The sequence below is a fragment of the Borostomias antarcticus genome (assembly GCF_949987555.1).
Source record: "Borostomias antarcticus genome assembly, contig: scaffold_94, whole genome shotgun sequence".
Classification (NCBI taxonomy): domain Eukaryota; kingdom Metazoa; phylum Chordata; class Actinopteri; order Stomiiformes; family Stomiidae; genus Borostomias; species Borostomias antarcticus.
In genome coordinates this window covers 164,439-178,867 of record NW_028176445.1, presented here as the reverse complement: position 1 = coordinate 178,867, position 14,429 = coordinate 164,439, and positions in this window count along the sequence as shown.

The following is a 14,429-nucleotide window of genomic DNA, read 5'->3' as shown; positions in this document are numbered from 1 at the left end:
CTGTCACTAAATGGCCAAATGCATCTGTACATAATTACGCTGCTAATTAATGCAAATGGATTGTTAATCATGTCTGAATGTATTTTTAATGTACGGAGCCCCTCCCCCACTGCACGACACACCACCTAAGCCCTCCAAAAAGCCAGGGAAAACCCTGGCATCAGTAGTGCTGTGAGTCCATGACAAATTCCCTCATGTGATCATGGTAGTCATGATGTTATTATGATTTGATTATTGATAGATTATTATGACTAAAGTCAAGTGGTTATAAAATCACACACAACTTGAGTAATTGTGAAATTACACGTGTGCATGCAGTTTGACAGGAATGTGCTTCCATTACCTGGTCTAGCAGGTGGAGGAGGACAGCTTGGGTGACGGCCGGCCACAGGGGATGGTCAATGCACTTTAAACAGACGCCAACACACACTTGAACTTTGAAACAACAGGGACAACGATGGAAACAAGTCTTGGACTTTTCGTACTATCCCTGACAATGCACATTGTTGATAATCTGACAATTTTGTTATATATGTTTTTTTGTCAATAAATCAAATCGAAATGTTTTATATCGGTGTGTTGTTAGGCCTACTTAAACGTATTATTAGGCTTATAACAATAATAATAATAGGCTAATATGTGTGACACCTGTCATGTGTTTAAATCAGTGTGCTGTTAGGCCTACTTAAACTTATGAAAAGCGATTATGACTACACTACAAAGTTATAGGCTCAGCAAAAAAAAAAAAAAAAACGGACCTCAGAAAATGTGGCTATATGAAACTGGTCCTCGGTGCAAAAAAGGTTGGGGACCCCTGATCTAAGGTACCTGTTGTCGTCATTGCAAGTGACCTAGGAAGTCTTACTTCCAGGAAGTAAGAAATGATATACAAGATTACAACAAAAGTAGAATTTTGTAATTTTTTTGGCATACATCGTTGAATAGGTGAATGACCAATTATGTGAACCAAAATGGGACAGAATGCTTTTTTCATTTCAGTACGACTTTAATACATTTTGGAATAAGGCTGTAACATAAAATGTGGAAAAAGTGAAGGGGCATGAGTACTTTCCGGATGTACTGTATCTGTCTGAGGAAGAGGAGGAGGGGTAGGAGGAGGAGGGAGAGGTAGAGGAGTAGAGGACTATCTGAGGAGGAGGAGGGAGAGGTAGAGGAGTAGAGGACTATCTGAGCAAAAGGAGGGAGAGGTAGAGGAGTAGAGGACTATCTGAGGAGGAGGAGGGAGAGGTAGAGGAGTAGAGGACTATCTGAGGAGGAGGAGGGAGAGGTAGAGGAGTAGAGGACTATCTGAGGAGGAGGAGGGAGAGGTATAGGAGTAGAGGACTATCTAAGGAGGAGGAGGGAGAGGTAGAGGAGTAGAGGACTATCTGAGGAGGAGGAGGGAGAGGTAGAGGAGTAGAGGACTATCTGAGGAGGAGGAGGGAGAGGTAGAGGAGTAGAGGACTATCTGAGGAGGAGGAGGGAGAGGAGTAGAGGATTATCTGTCAGAGGAGGAGGAAGAGGAGTAGAGGGCTGTCTGTCTGAGGACGAGGAGGGAGAGGTAGAGGAGTAGGGGACTGTCTGAGGAAGAGGAGGGAGAGGTAGAGGAGTAGGGGACTGTCTGAGGAAGAGGAGGAGGAGGGAGAGGTAGAGGAGTAGAGAACTGTCTTTCTGAGGAAGTGGAGTAGGAGGAGGTAGAGGACTATCTGAGGAAGAGGAGGAGAGAGAGGTAGAGGAGTAGAGGACTGTCTGTTTGAGGAAGATGAGGAGGAAGAGGTAGAGAGGATTATCAGTGTGTGAGGAGGAGGAGGGAGAGTGCCCTCTACTGTCTGTAACAGCATCTGGTTCAGTGTGAGGTGAGGAAAGCAGAACCAAATGAAGGACAGAGTCCATCTTTGACACAAACATACTACACACTGAGAAACTAACATGCACAGCCACACACACACACACACACACACACACACACACACGTGTGGGAGCTGCTGATCCTGCTGACCCGGCAGCCTGTGGCCCTGCCAGCGTACAGCCCCCCCGGCTTGTTATTGGACAGACCCCGACAGAGAGGGTTTAGTCTCATTGTGTTCTGTTGTTTGAGCAGGGGGAGAGTGGGCGGAGCATTCTTAGTCCAGGAGAGGGCAGGGAGAATCAATGACAAATTGTGCTTCTTCATGGTCATGTTAGACATTCAGAGACAAGGTGAGATTGGAAGAGACACAGTTGTACATATGGTAGGCCAGTTGGAACCGTAGCTGGAACATGTTCTCATGTGGGACCATTCTCTCTCTCTCTCTGTCTCTCTCTCTGTCACACACACACACACACACACACACAGCTTCTAGTGTAGCCCCAGGTTGACATGTGTGGGTACAAGCCATGACATGACCAGTTAGTGCTTAAAATTGCTACTGTATATACACACACTCACACACACACCTAAACACAAGTGCACTGACTGTACACACACACACACTCACACAGTACTGTAATTACTTTCCAAGTTTTCGTTTTTGCGCTGCAATTTTCCCCTGTTGATGGACTCTCACCCTGACAACCCCATTAGTGAGAAGCTAAAAAAAACAAAAAAACATAAACCCCCCCCCCCACTGAATCTCAATTATGGACCGAAAATTATTCCTGCCTGAAATATGGGCCGCTTTCTCCTGCCGAAATATAATGATTATGCATTGTGGCGATATCAACTTTACTTTCCACCACCCTCCTCTCCGTCTGCTATCGATTTTATTCTACCACACTGGCAGGCAGGGATAGGTCAGGGGAGGGGGAGGAGGGGGAGAAGGAGGAGGGGGGGGAGGTAGGGCTAAACGTGGAGCCGATGTCTCACCTGGGATCACCCTGTGCTTCCCCTGGTGGTTTCAACAGGGCGTGTTCCCAATCCGGGAGATTCAGGATGGACTCTGGGATGGAGGGAGCAGTGTTCCCAATCCGGGAGATTCAGGATGGACTCTGGGATGGAGGGAGCAGTGCGGAAGGATGGGGTGAGAGAGAGAGAATGTTCCGGGCTCTGGGATGGAGGGAGCAGTGAAGGATGGGGTGAGAGAGAGAGAATGTTCCGGGCTCTGGGATGGAGGGAGCAGTGAAGGATGGGGTGAGAGAGAGAGAATGTTCCGGGCTCTGGGATGGAGGGAGCAGTGAAGGATGGGGTGAGAGAGAGAGAATGTTCCGGGCTCTGGGATGGAGGGAGCAGGAAGGAAGGATGGGATGAGAGAGAGAGAATGTTCCGGGCTCTGGGATGGAGGGAGCAGTGCGGAAGGATGGGGTGAGAGAGAGAGAATGTTCCGGGCTCTGGGATGGAGGGAGCAGTGGGGAAGGATGGGGTGAGAGAGAGAGAATGTTCCGGGCTCTGGGATGGAGGGAGCTCTGGGATGGAGGGAGCTCTGGGATGGAGGGAGCAGGAGGGATGGGGTGAGAGAGAGAGAATGTTCCGAGCTCTGAGGTTACGTTGGTCAGTTTAGGGCCCTTTCCGCCAACAAATAGTTGTTGGGGACCGGAGACCATGGCGCAGCTTCGTCCCGTCTTCCCCTGTCCTCCGTCTGCACTGACCTGAAACCAATGGGCAGGACGTGATGGCGTCCCGCGAACGGCCTCAGATGCATCGCAGTCCCCTGACCGCAGTGGTCGCATCGTTTCCCAACAGAAAATACAGGCCAGACACGAAAAATAGGCCACGGACGGGAGAATCCACTTTAGACCACTGTCCATTGTACTCCCTCGGGGTGAAGCACTGAGACAGTGGCTAGTCCTCTTCTAAATGAAAACCTGGCACTTCAGGGCCGAACCTATAGGACAGCCACTGGTGCACATCTGCATCACAGTATCCCACAGCCAAAGAGAGAGGAAATGAAATGCATAGTGGTGGCTGGACTGATGGAGCAGATCAACATCTGAGGCGTCTCAGTCGATAGCAGAGCAGAGATTTATCTGGTTGAAGTGGGGGGTGGGAGACAGGGTGATGGATTGCTCTGGCTTGTCATTGCCACTTGAGCAGGTGATGAGAGAGTGTGTGTGTGTGGGGGGGGGGAGGAGAGAAGAGGGAAGGAGGGATGGAGAGAGAGAGAATTTGTTTGGCATTAGTGTGATGACACTAGACAGGAAGAACAATGGAGGCCAGGGAGGGAGAGAGAAGAGACGGACATACAGAGATGGAGGAGAGGAGAGGGAGAGAAGAGAAATGGAGGAGAGGGAGAGAGGAGGAGAGGGAAAGATGGAAGAGAGGAGAAGCGGGAGAGATGGAGGAGAGGGAGAGGGAGAGAGAAGGAGAGGGAGAGATGGAAGAGAGCAGAAGAGGGAGAGAGAAGGAGAGGGAGAGAGGAGGAGAGGAAGATGTGGTTAACGGAGAGGCAGAGTGAAAAACAGTGTGAAAGGGGGATGAGCTGGAATCACAGGAGAGGGAGAAAATAACTTAATTCAAAGTGAGGAGGACAGAAGAGGAGGCGGGGTGCTGGAGAGAAAGAGAGGGTGATTATCATATGCGGTACACAGACGTCACGCTCCCTGTGTGTTCCATAATAAGTGGCAGTCTTCATTACCCAACATGCCTTTGGAGAGGGAAGCGGCTCAGTGGGATAATCAGCCAGAGAAAAAGTCAATTAGCCTCCAGCGAGAGATCAATGCCACCGCCATGACCCTGTCTGTGACATAGCCTGGGAGTGTGTGTGTGTGTGTGCGCGTGCACACATGCGTGCGTATGTGTGTGTCAGAGTGGGTGCAAGAGTAACAAAATGAGCTGATAATGAGTAAGAAAAAACCCAGCAAACGTTGTTAAATCAACATTGAATTATAGTCAAAAACGTTGATTTTTGGTTATGGTTGAAGATCAATGGTGGATCAACCTTAACTGTTGAAAGGATGTCATTGAATCAACATTGTATTAATGGTTGCATTTAATGATTGAAATCCCAACATTGAATCAATGCAGAATATAGGGGGGGGGGCTACTCTGTGTGAGGGGGGGGGGCTACTCTGTGTGAGGTGAGGGGGGGGGGCTACTCTGTGTGAGGTGAGGGGGGGGGGGCTACTCTGTGTGAGGTGAGGGGGGGGGCTACTCTGTGTGAGGTGAGGGGGGGGGGCTACTCTGTGTGAGGTGAGGGGGGGGGGGCTACTCTGTGTGAGGTGAGGGGGGGCTACTCTGTGTGAGGGGGGGGGGGCTACTCTGTGTGAGGTGAGGGGGGGCTACTCTGTGGGAGGTGAGGGGGGGGGGCTACTCTGTGTGAGGTGAGGGGGGGGGGCTACTCTGTGTGAGGGGGGGGGGGCTACTCTGTGTGAGGTGAGGGGGGGGGGCTACTCTGTGTGAGGGGGGGGGCTACTCTGTGTGAGGGGGGGGGCTACTCTGTGGGAGGTGAGGGGGGGGGGCTACTCTGTGTGAGGGGGGGGGGCTACTCTGTGTGAGGGGGGGGGCTACTCTGTGTGAGGTGAGGGGGGGGCTACTCTGTGTGAGGTGAGGGGGGGGGGCTACTCTGTGTGAGGTGAGGGGGGGGGGCTACTCTGTGTGAGGGGGGGGGCTACTCTGTGTGAGGGGGGGGGCTACTCTGTGTGAGGTGAGGGGGGGGGCTACTCTGTGTGAGGTGAGGGGGGGGGGGCCACTCTGTGGGAGGTGAGGGGGGGGGGGGTGCTACTCTGTGGGAGGGGAGGCGGTAAGATCGCTGAAGCTCTGGGTGAGACCATTTTGTGGGAGGGAGGGGTCTCATACATTTTAAGCACCATATGCTGAGGACAATGGATTGTGACTTTTTTATTATGTGCAAATCTTCTTAAGGTTTGTATGTAATTTGTAATTACAAAAAACATCTAAAAGTCGCCTTTGGACAGAGACTGAAAAATAAACTGGAAAAAAAAAAACTACGCCGAGTGGACCTAATGGACAGTTGTCTATCGAGTAAGTGACTATAATCATCATGTCACATAGGCTACATTGCTATACTGTTGGTCTATCATCGTGCGTTCGCCGCTCACGCCCCCTCGCATCTGTTTCATGAAAGACCCTATAAAGACCCTATAAAGACCCTATAAAGACCCTATAGAACGTTTAGTATGAACAAAATATGTATATAATCATCGGAAGTCACAAGGGGGCTAGATGAAACCATAACAGAACTCTAACCGCAGCCGTTTCACTTCTCTGCGATGCCGATGGATGGGATGGCTGCATCCGTTAGAAACACGGTCATGGTTCGCTTTCTATCCATTTTTTTTCATCTTGTGCAAAATGATCTATGCAAATACGCTGCTTGTTGATGATCTCCGTCGGTGTGTTGGGATCCATGTTCAAAGCAAGTAGCCATAGCTTCGCCCGCTCCGGATCCTTTGGAGACCTATGGAACGACCCGTGATACCCTGGCCTCGACTGCCTGTTATTACAGCTCTTGACAACACAATAAAGCATATTTATAAAGGTATGGACGGTGTATCTAGATACAAGCTAGTCTATTGTAGCATCTAACTATGTGCGAGCTGATGATATCCACTTCACTCGTTGGAACGCAGGTTTGTTAACCTCGATAGCTAGCTAGTCACAATGCTACGCGTTTGTTAGCTAGCTAGTCACAATGCTACACGTTTGATACCTAGCTAGTCACAATACTACACGTTTGATACCTAGCTAGTCACAATGCTACATGTTTGATAGCTAGCTAGTCACAATGCTACATGTTTGATAGCTAGCTAGTCACAATGCTACATGTTTGATAGCTAGCTAGTCACAATGCTACATGTTTGATACCTAGCTAGTCACAATGCTACATGTTTGATACCTAGCTAGTCACAATGCTACGCGTTTGATAGCTAGCTAGTCACAATGCTACGCGTTTGATACCTAGCTAGTCACAATGCTACGCGTTTGATACCTAGCTAGTCACAATGCTACGCGTTTGATAGCTAGCTAGTCACAATGCTACGCGTCTGGAGTGAGGCGTGTAATCCCTACGCCTGGTTCTAAAAAAAAAAGTGTATTTAGTACAGAAATTTAGTACAGAAATTGAGTATTTCTGCTTAGAAAACAAAAATGTTTAAATAAAAATTGTGATCGCGATTGCGGTCTAACCTGGTACCAGTGAATGCCGCTAAGCTAGGCTAATCGGTCCAGGTCTCGCCACTCCATATTGTATGCACAGAATTGAAAATGCTTCATACTGCTTGTCGATGATTAGCTGACGATAATGCTAGCCTAGTTAATGAAGTTCAAGTCCACATCTTTTAGCTAGCTAGCTAGCATTAGTTAGCTAGCTAGCTAACATGAGTTAGCTAGCTAGCTGGCAAGAGAGCAAAACATAGCTAAGCTCCAAACTAATGTTGTTATTGCTTATGTCCAGAGATTCCACCTTTGGTGACTAAAGTAATGAGTAATGACTAAGATTACTGACTCTTGACTTACCTGTTTTTTTAACTAATTTTTTGTCTTTTTAAATATGAAGTCCCTCAGATCGCGCTGTCCTCCTGGTCACTTGGCCATTGTGATGACCGTTACCTGCCCAGGCCATTGTGATGACCGTTACCTGCGCTCGTGCTGCTATGCTGCTTCTGGTATCAATCAAAGAAGCGCATTACGGCACTCTGGCCCTCTAGGGAACTTGCATAACATAGCGTCAGTGACTTGATAAAAATGTCATTGCATGTGTCCTTGCAATGTCATTGCTCCCTCGCCCACAGTATTTGACTCAATATGCGCAAAATTAATGTTGAAATAACAGTAATACCACGTTCATTGATACAATGACATAAGGGATGGAAAGGGGGATGGCAGTTTTAGAAGGGGATGATTCTGACCGTGCATCCCCCCTCATCCCCCCTCAACTCAAGTAGCCTACTGACTGCAACCAAGGTATAATATAAATACAAGAACGTATAATATAAATACAAGAACAACTCAGCTCATCATGACCAGCTCACAAAAGCACAGAAACCGTTGGTGTTCATATCAACTCGGTGACAATGGAGGCCTACTTTTTTATGCAAAGTACTGCATTAAGTCTTGAACTAGCACTGGAATAAAATGGCCACGGGGAATAATACAGTACATGCTCTGTTCGCAAATGAGCGCCGACATAATTCCACATCTCATGGCTATAGGCTATCATTCCGAATGGCCAGTAATCTCTGAGGAGACGCACACAAAGTCTTCAGCTTCCGGGGAGTGAACGCACGTGAGCACAGTTGAGGGGAGTAACATACAGTATAGATGAATGAGAAAGCTTGAGACTGGCTTGATATAAATATTTCAGATGAGACCTGTGGCCATATCTCTCTCCGTGGGGGCTAGCCAGCCCCCGTCTCTTTGAGAGCTGTCACACAAAGCTGGAGGTCTCTTGAATACCTGAAGGCGACTGTAGCTGCATTGCGCTGTATAGAATGAAGACACATAGAAAGACACTGTAGAGACATTTCTTATATCCATCTCGCTTGCTGCCTCTTTCAGACAGACAGGTGCGCGCGCACACACACACACACACACACACACACACACACACACACACACAGACATGTTGTAAATAGCTTGTAGGATCCACAGGCAGGCACAAACATTGCAGCCTGTATTAAGCACTCTCTCTCACACATACACACACACACACAGACATGCACTCACACACAAAACACTCTCTCACACACACACACACACACACACACACACACACACACACACACACACACAGATGTCATTCAATTCATTTAGGAGTGCATGAAATAAGAAATTTCAACGGTCGACTAGCCACCAGCTAGCAATCACTTCCTACATTACCATTAATATGAAATTATGCAGATTGGGTGACCTTTCCCGTGCCACCCCTGCAGCTAGGCACTGAGCCTGCCTGCCACGCGCTGGCTGGAGACCACGCCCACAACAACACAGCAAACAATGTGGAAGGGAATCATGTGGTATGTATGTATGTTACTTGTGGACTGTGCCCATCAAAGCATTGGGAGTGAATCTCTTATATTTAGCCTGCACCAAGCAGGTGACCAGGTAGATGGGTAATTACAGTTAAGGCTACAGACAAACCCCATGTTTGTGTGATAATGTAATATAAGTGTTATGGTTCGGGCCGGGTCCGCCCCGGCTCACCCCCTGCTCCCAGTCTGGACCCTCGCCCCTGCCCCGGACCCCTGGTTCACTCTGCTCGCTCCCGGTCCAGACCCTCGCCCCTGCCCCGGACCCCTGGTTCGCCCCGGACCCCTGGTCCACTCTGCTCGCTCCCGGTCAAGACCCTCGCCCCTGCCCCGGACCCCTGGGTCGTTCTGCTCACCCCCTGCTCCCAGTCCAGACCCTCGCCCCTGCCCCGGACCCCTGGGTCGCCCTGCTCACCCCCTGCTCCCAGTCCAGACCCTCGCCCCTGCCCCGGACCCCTGGTTCACCCTGCTCACCCCCTGCTCCCAGTCCAGACCCTCGCCCCTGCCCCGGACCCCTGGGTCGCCCTGCTCACCCCCTGCTCCCAGTCCAGACCCTCGCCCCTGCCCCGGACCCCTGGTTCACCCTGCTCACCCCCTGCTCCCAGTCCAGACCCTCGCCCCTGCCCCAGACCCCTGGGTCGCCCTGCTCACCCCCTGCTCCCAGTCCAGACCCTCGCCCCTGCCCCGGACCCCTGGGTCGCCCTGCTCACCCCCTGCTCCCAGTCCAGACCCCCGCCCCTGCCCCGGACCCCTGGGTCGCCCTGCTCACCCCCTGCTCCCAGTCCAGACCCTCGCCCCTGCCCCGGACCCCTGGGTCGTTCTGCTCACCCCCTGCTCCCAGTCCAGACCCCCGCCCCTGCCCCAGACCCCTGGGTCGCCCTGCTCACCCCCTGCTCCCAGTCCAGACCCCCGCCCCTGCCCCGGACCCCTGGGTCGCCCTTCTCACCCCCTGCTCCCGGCCTGGATTCCTCACCCTGAACCCCTGGACCCTCCTGGACCCTGAGCACCTCCTCTCCCTGTGACTGCCCCTGCACTACCCCCAGAGACTGCCCCTGCACTACCCCCAGAGACTGCCCCTGCACTACCCCCAGAGACTGCCCCTGCACTACCCCCAGAGACTGCCCCTGCACTACCCCTAGAGACTGCCCCTGAGCACCTCCCCTCCCAGAGACTGCCCCTGCACTACCCCCAGAGACTGCCCCTGAGCACCTCCCCTCCCAGTGACTGCCCCTGAGCCCCTCCCCCCCCAGAGACTGCCCCTGCACTACCCCCAGAGACTGCCCCTGCACTACCCCCAGAGACTGCCCCTGCACTACCCCCAGAGACTGCCCCTGCACTACCCCCAGAGACTGCCCCTGCACTACCCCCAGAGACTGCCCCTGCACTACCCCCAGAGACTTTTGTACACTTTGGTCACTGTCACTTGGTTTTGTTCTGCCTTGTGTGTTTGGTCTTGTGTTCGTTGTCTTGTCTGTTGTCTTGTCTTCTATGTTGGTTTGTGTCCTCCCAGCTCTAGACACCTGTCCCCTCACTAGTCTCACGTCACTCCCGTCCCTCCTCTCCTGCCCTCTAGTTTCCCGCCCTGGTTTCCTGCCCAGTCCCTTTCCCTGTCCCAGCCTCGTTCCCTGTTCTCCTCCCTTGTGTCCTTGTTCCTCTGTCCTTGTATTGGTGTCTTGTTGGAATCCCTCCTTGTCCTTGTCTGGGTGATTGTCTGCACCTGTGTCTCGTTATGTCTTGTTGCACACCTGTACGTTGTTCCTTGATTGTTCTTGAGTATATATGCCCTCCTGTTTCCTGTGTTCTCTGTCGGTTCATTGTCAATGTTAGTGTTTCCTCCCAGTGTTCCTCTGTTTGTTTTTTGGACATAAAATCCTTTATTTTGAACCTGCGCTGCCTGCCTGCTGTCTGCTATTGGGTCCTTCCTCCACCAGCCACAAACCCTAACAATAAGCTTTTGTTACGTGATGCCTGATAACGTGATACAAAGACATGCCTCATATGCATAGCTTAGCCTACTTTGTTAGTGAAAGTTTGAAAGACAACCGCAGGGACTGGTAAACATTCTGTGTGCCAGGTTTCACACTTTGTTTTCTTTCCTTGCACTGCTGTTTGGACTCCTTCAACAGAGCTGATTCTCTTGAAGACATTGGGAGATCATATCACAGATGGCGTGAGCTAGGATAGGAAGAGGACATGCCAACATTCACACACCCACTAGGCTGATGTACAGTAGCTTACACTAGGCTACCACACACAATATAATATACACACATACACAAGCACTATCCACTGTATGCACTATTATTTATTTATCCATAGCGTTATATTTTTACCTGTAAATGTTATGTTTATCGTGTAATAGATATGTATTCTGTGTCTGTTCTGTGTTATGTGTTGTATCATGTGTTATATTATGTCTTCCACTCTACAAGAGACTAGCGTAACTCTGTAGGCTGCTTCATTTTTGTTCCAATACACCAACTGATGTTGCAGCCAGGTAGCGAGGCCACTGTTCCCGTGCTCGGGCAAGATGGCCACTCGAATGGCAAGCAGGCTTCTGAGCAAATCACCGCGTTCAGATTGCAGTTGCGCGCCATTAAACCTCTGTAACCTTGAGCCCACAGACGCAGCTATCGAAGGAAAAAATGAAGACACAATTTCTGTATTTCAATTTTATTTTCTCACAGCTATTCTCTGAGCGACCTTGACTTCTAGGTCAGCTGTCAACCGTCCAACAGGACGCGAGCAGACACCACATAACAGCTTGTCAGAAGAAGTGAGATTGAAATGATTGCAGGGGCAGCGACAAAGACCTCGGTGAGTCTGCCGAGTCACAACCAGAACCAGACACCGGTATTTGTTGAAAGCTATGGGTTTGTAACTTTAGGCAGTGGTGTAGTGGTGACTGAAGTGGATTTATACTACTACAACAGAAATTATTTGGAAACAGCTTTTACAGTGGTGGATAAGGTATAGGCCTACTGTGTCTAGAGATAAAGAATGGGTATAGCCGTATACCTCCGTTTAGTACGGTAGCCCTGAAGTGCAAAACACAAGAACATTTCACACGAGCCCTTGACTACAATACTGATGCCTATCCTGATGCCGATTAGATTAGATAGACTGATAAATATAAAAGAGTTTTCTATCAGCTAAAGGGCATCTTAGCCTGACACAAACTGAATTCCCATTTTGTTTCACTTCATTATTCAGTCTGAACAGGCTCCCATCTTCTCTCCCCCTCCCCCCCAGCCTTCCCTGTGTACCGTGCCCCTGCTAACTCCCCTCTCTGAACCAATCCAGATCGGTTCTGTCAGTCCAGGTAATGGTGGGGGGAGGGGCGGCCAGACAGGCACACTTGATCAAATTACTGTAAAGATAGTGGGCCTGAGCGCCAACCAGGGTGGAGACGGGCAGAACAGGGCTGTCTGCGTAGGCCGGCTAGGGAGCTGGGGTCCGCAGAGACAGCAGCTTGCGAGGAGCATTAGAGCCTGTCATCTGCTTGACCGGTGACAGGGAGGTAAGGGCGCCCCCCGGTGGCCAGGTGGAGTAATGTCCCGTCTCTGGCTGGATATCTACAATATAGGTACAGTAGGTGTGGAAGTCAGATCCTTACAAGAAAGCAGTTCCACTATGAACACAGGGTTTGACGAATATTCACCAACACCTTCAATGTTTTGTGAATGGTGGTACGTCTTACCATCGCCAGTCAGCCCAATTCACATTGTACATTAGTTAAAGCAGCATTTTTTCCCCACATTTTGTCAAAACTAATTAAAACCACCTGATATCAGATTGTTTAATTGAGACATAGTGTCCTAATAGCGTCCAAATTCAATGACTCACCCCTACCAGTCTCCCCATCTTGTTATTCCAGCATTTCTGCCTGGGTTGTCAAAGTACAGCCTGTAACTTTGCTCTGCCCCCGTGCCTTAAAAGTGCATATTATACTGTATGTTGTAGGCCTTTCGTTTGTAAACAAGTCTCTTACTGCCGTCTAGCAGGAGGAAATCGCTTATTGACACTTTAAATATATAACACGAATAAAACATTTCCCTCTGAGTCATTTTCTGTTTTCCCCTCCCTCTCTCTCTATCGCTCCACTCTCTCTTTCACACACCCCTCCCCCTACCCTCTCTCTCCCCCCTTCTCTCACTCTCCTCCTCCTCTCTCTCTCTGGCTCTCCGTCTCTCTCTCACTCTCCCCCCTCTCTCTATACCCTCCCCTCTCTCTCTCTCTCTCTCGGCAGCTGTAGTACTTGGGTCTGTACCATCTTCTCCTGCTCCCAGGGTCGCCTTGCTCCACGGTATATGCCCCCCCCCCCCCGCACGCCGGCCTATTAGCGGTCGCTATCACCCAGGCCACCCATGCATGAGATGGGCTCTGTAATACAAAACTGTCTGCGCCACTTACCGGCGCCTCCGCCAAGGAAGCAAACATGACAGCGATTAATTGCCGTCACGTCTCTCGGCGTGGAGCGCACTCCGAGAGGAAGGAGCACCTTGAACCCGCCCCAGAACACGGGGGAGAAAAGAGAGGGAGGCGAGGGAGAGGCCGGTGTCGTAGTTAAGAACCAATCTCCCGCAGTGATTCCATTAAAAATGCTCTGTGGGGCCAATTACCAGATGAAGTGACAGACGTCCTCCCTCATTAGCCGCGTGATGGGGAGGGGATGCTGCCGGTCAATGACAGGGGAGGGCCAGCGATATGGAGCGCGTGTGTGTGTGTGTGTGTGTGTGGATAGGTAGGTGAGGGAGTGGGCTGCATGTGTGTGTGTGTGTGTGTGTGTGTGTGCATGCGTGTTACGTGAAAAGAAAAATGTATGTGTGAGCATTTCGGTGTTGTCTAAAAGACAAATGTGTGTGTGTGTGTGTGTGTGTGTGAGAGCATTTCAGTATTGTGCGAGCATGTGTGAGAGGTTCACTAGTGGAGATGAAAGAGTTTAATGGTGAATGCAAAAGCATTTTATGTGCTCATGTGAGCATTTAAACACGCTTAGATATGAAAAGGAAAAAACAAAGAAGAAAAGCACGTGAACCGGGTTGTGTGTGTGTCTAGGACAAGGTCTAATCTTCCCTCAACCAGCAGGCCTGCAATATCAAATACAAATATATGTCTGTGTATTCGTGTGTGTAAGCAGAAAGAAAGAATACAGATTAACCAAAAAGGTGAGACAGAATATAACATTGTAGTCAGTCCAATCCTGACCGGAACCTAAGGTCCGCCCCCTCCTTATACGGAGTCCGCTGAGACCGTCACTCCCATAGTCGCTCAGATACACAAAACAAAACAAACAACAAAGACTATTCAGTGTCCCATTAAGGCCAGCTTAATGAGAACGGTCATAAAAAGAAAACATATTAAAACCCACAGAAATATCATATCATACAAATCAGCTCCTCCCATTCCCTATACCATATTAAATGAGAGAGAGCGAGAGAAAATGAAAGAGCAAGAGAGAGAGAAAAAGCCCCTGCCTCCTTCACTAGCTAAACTCATCACCCCAGTTCTCCTGTCATATGTGCAAT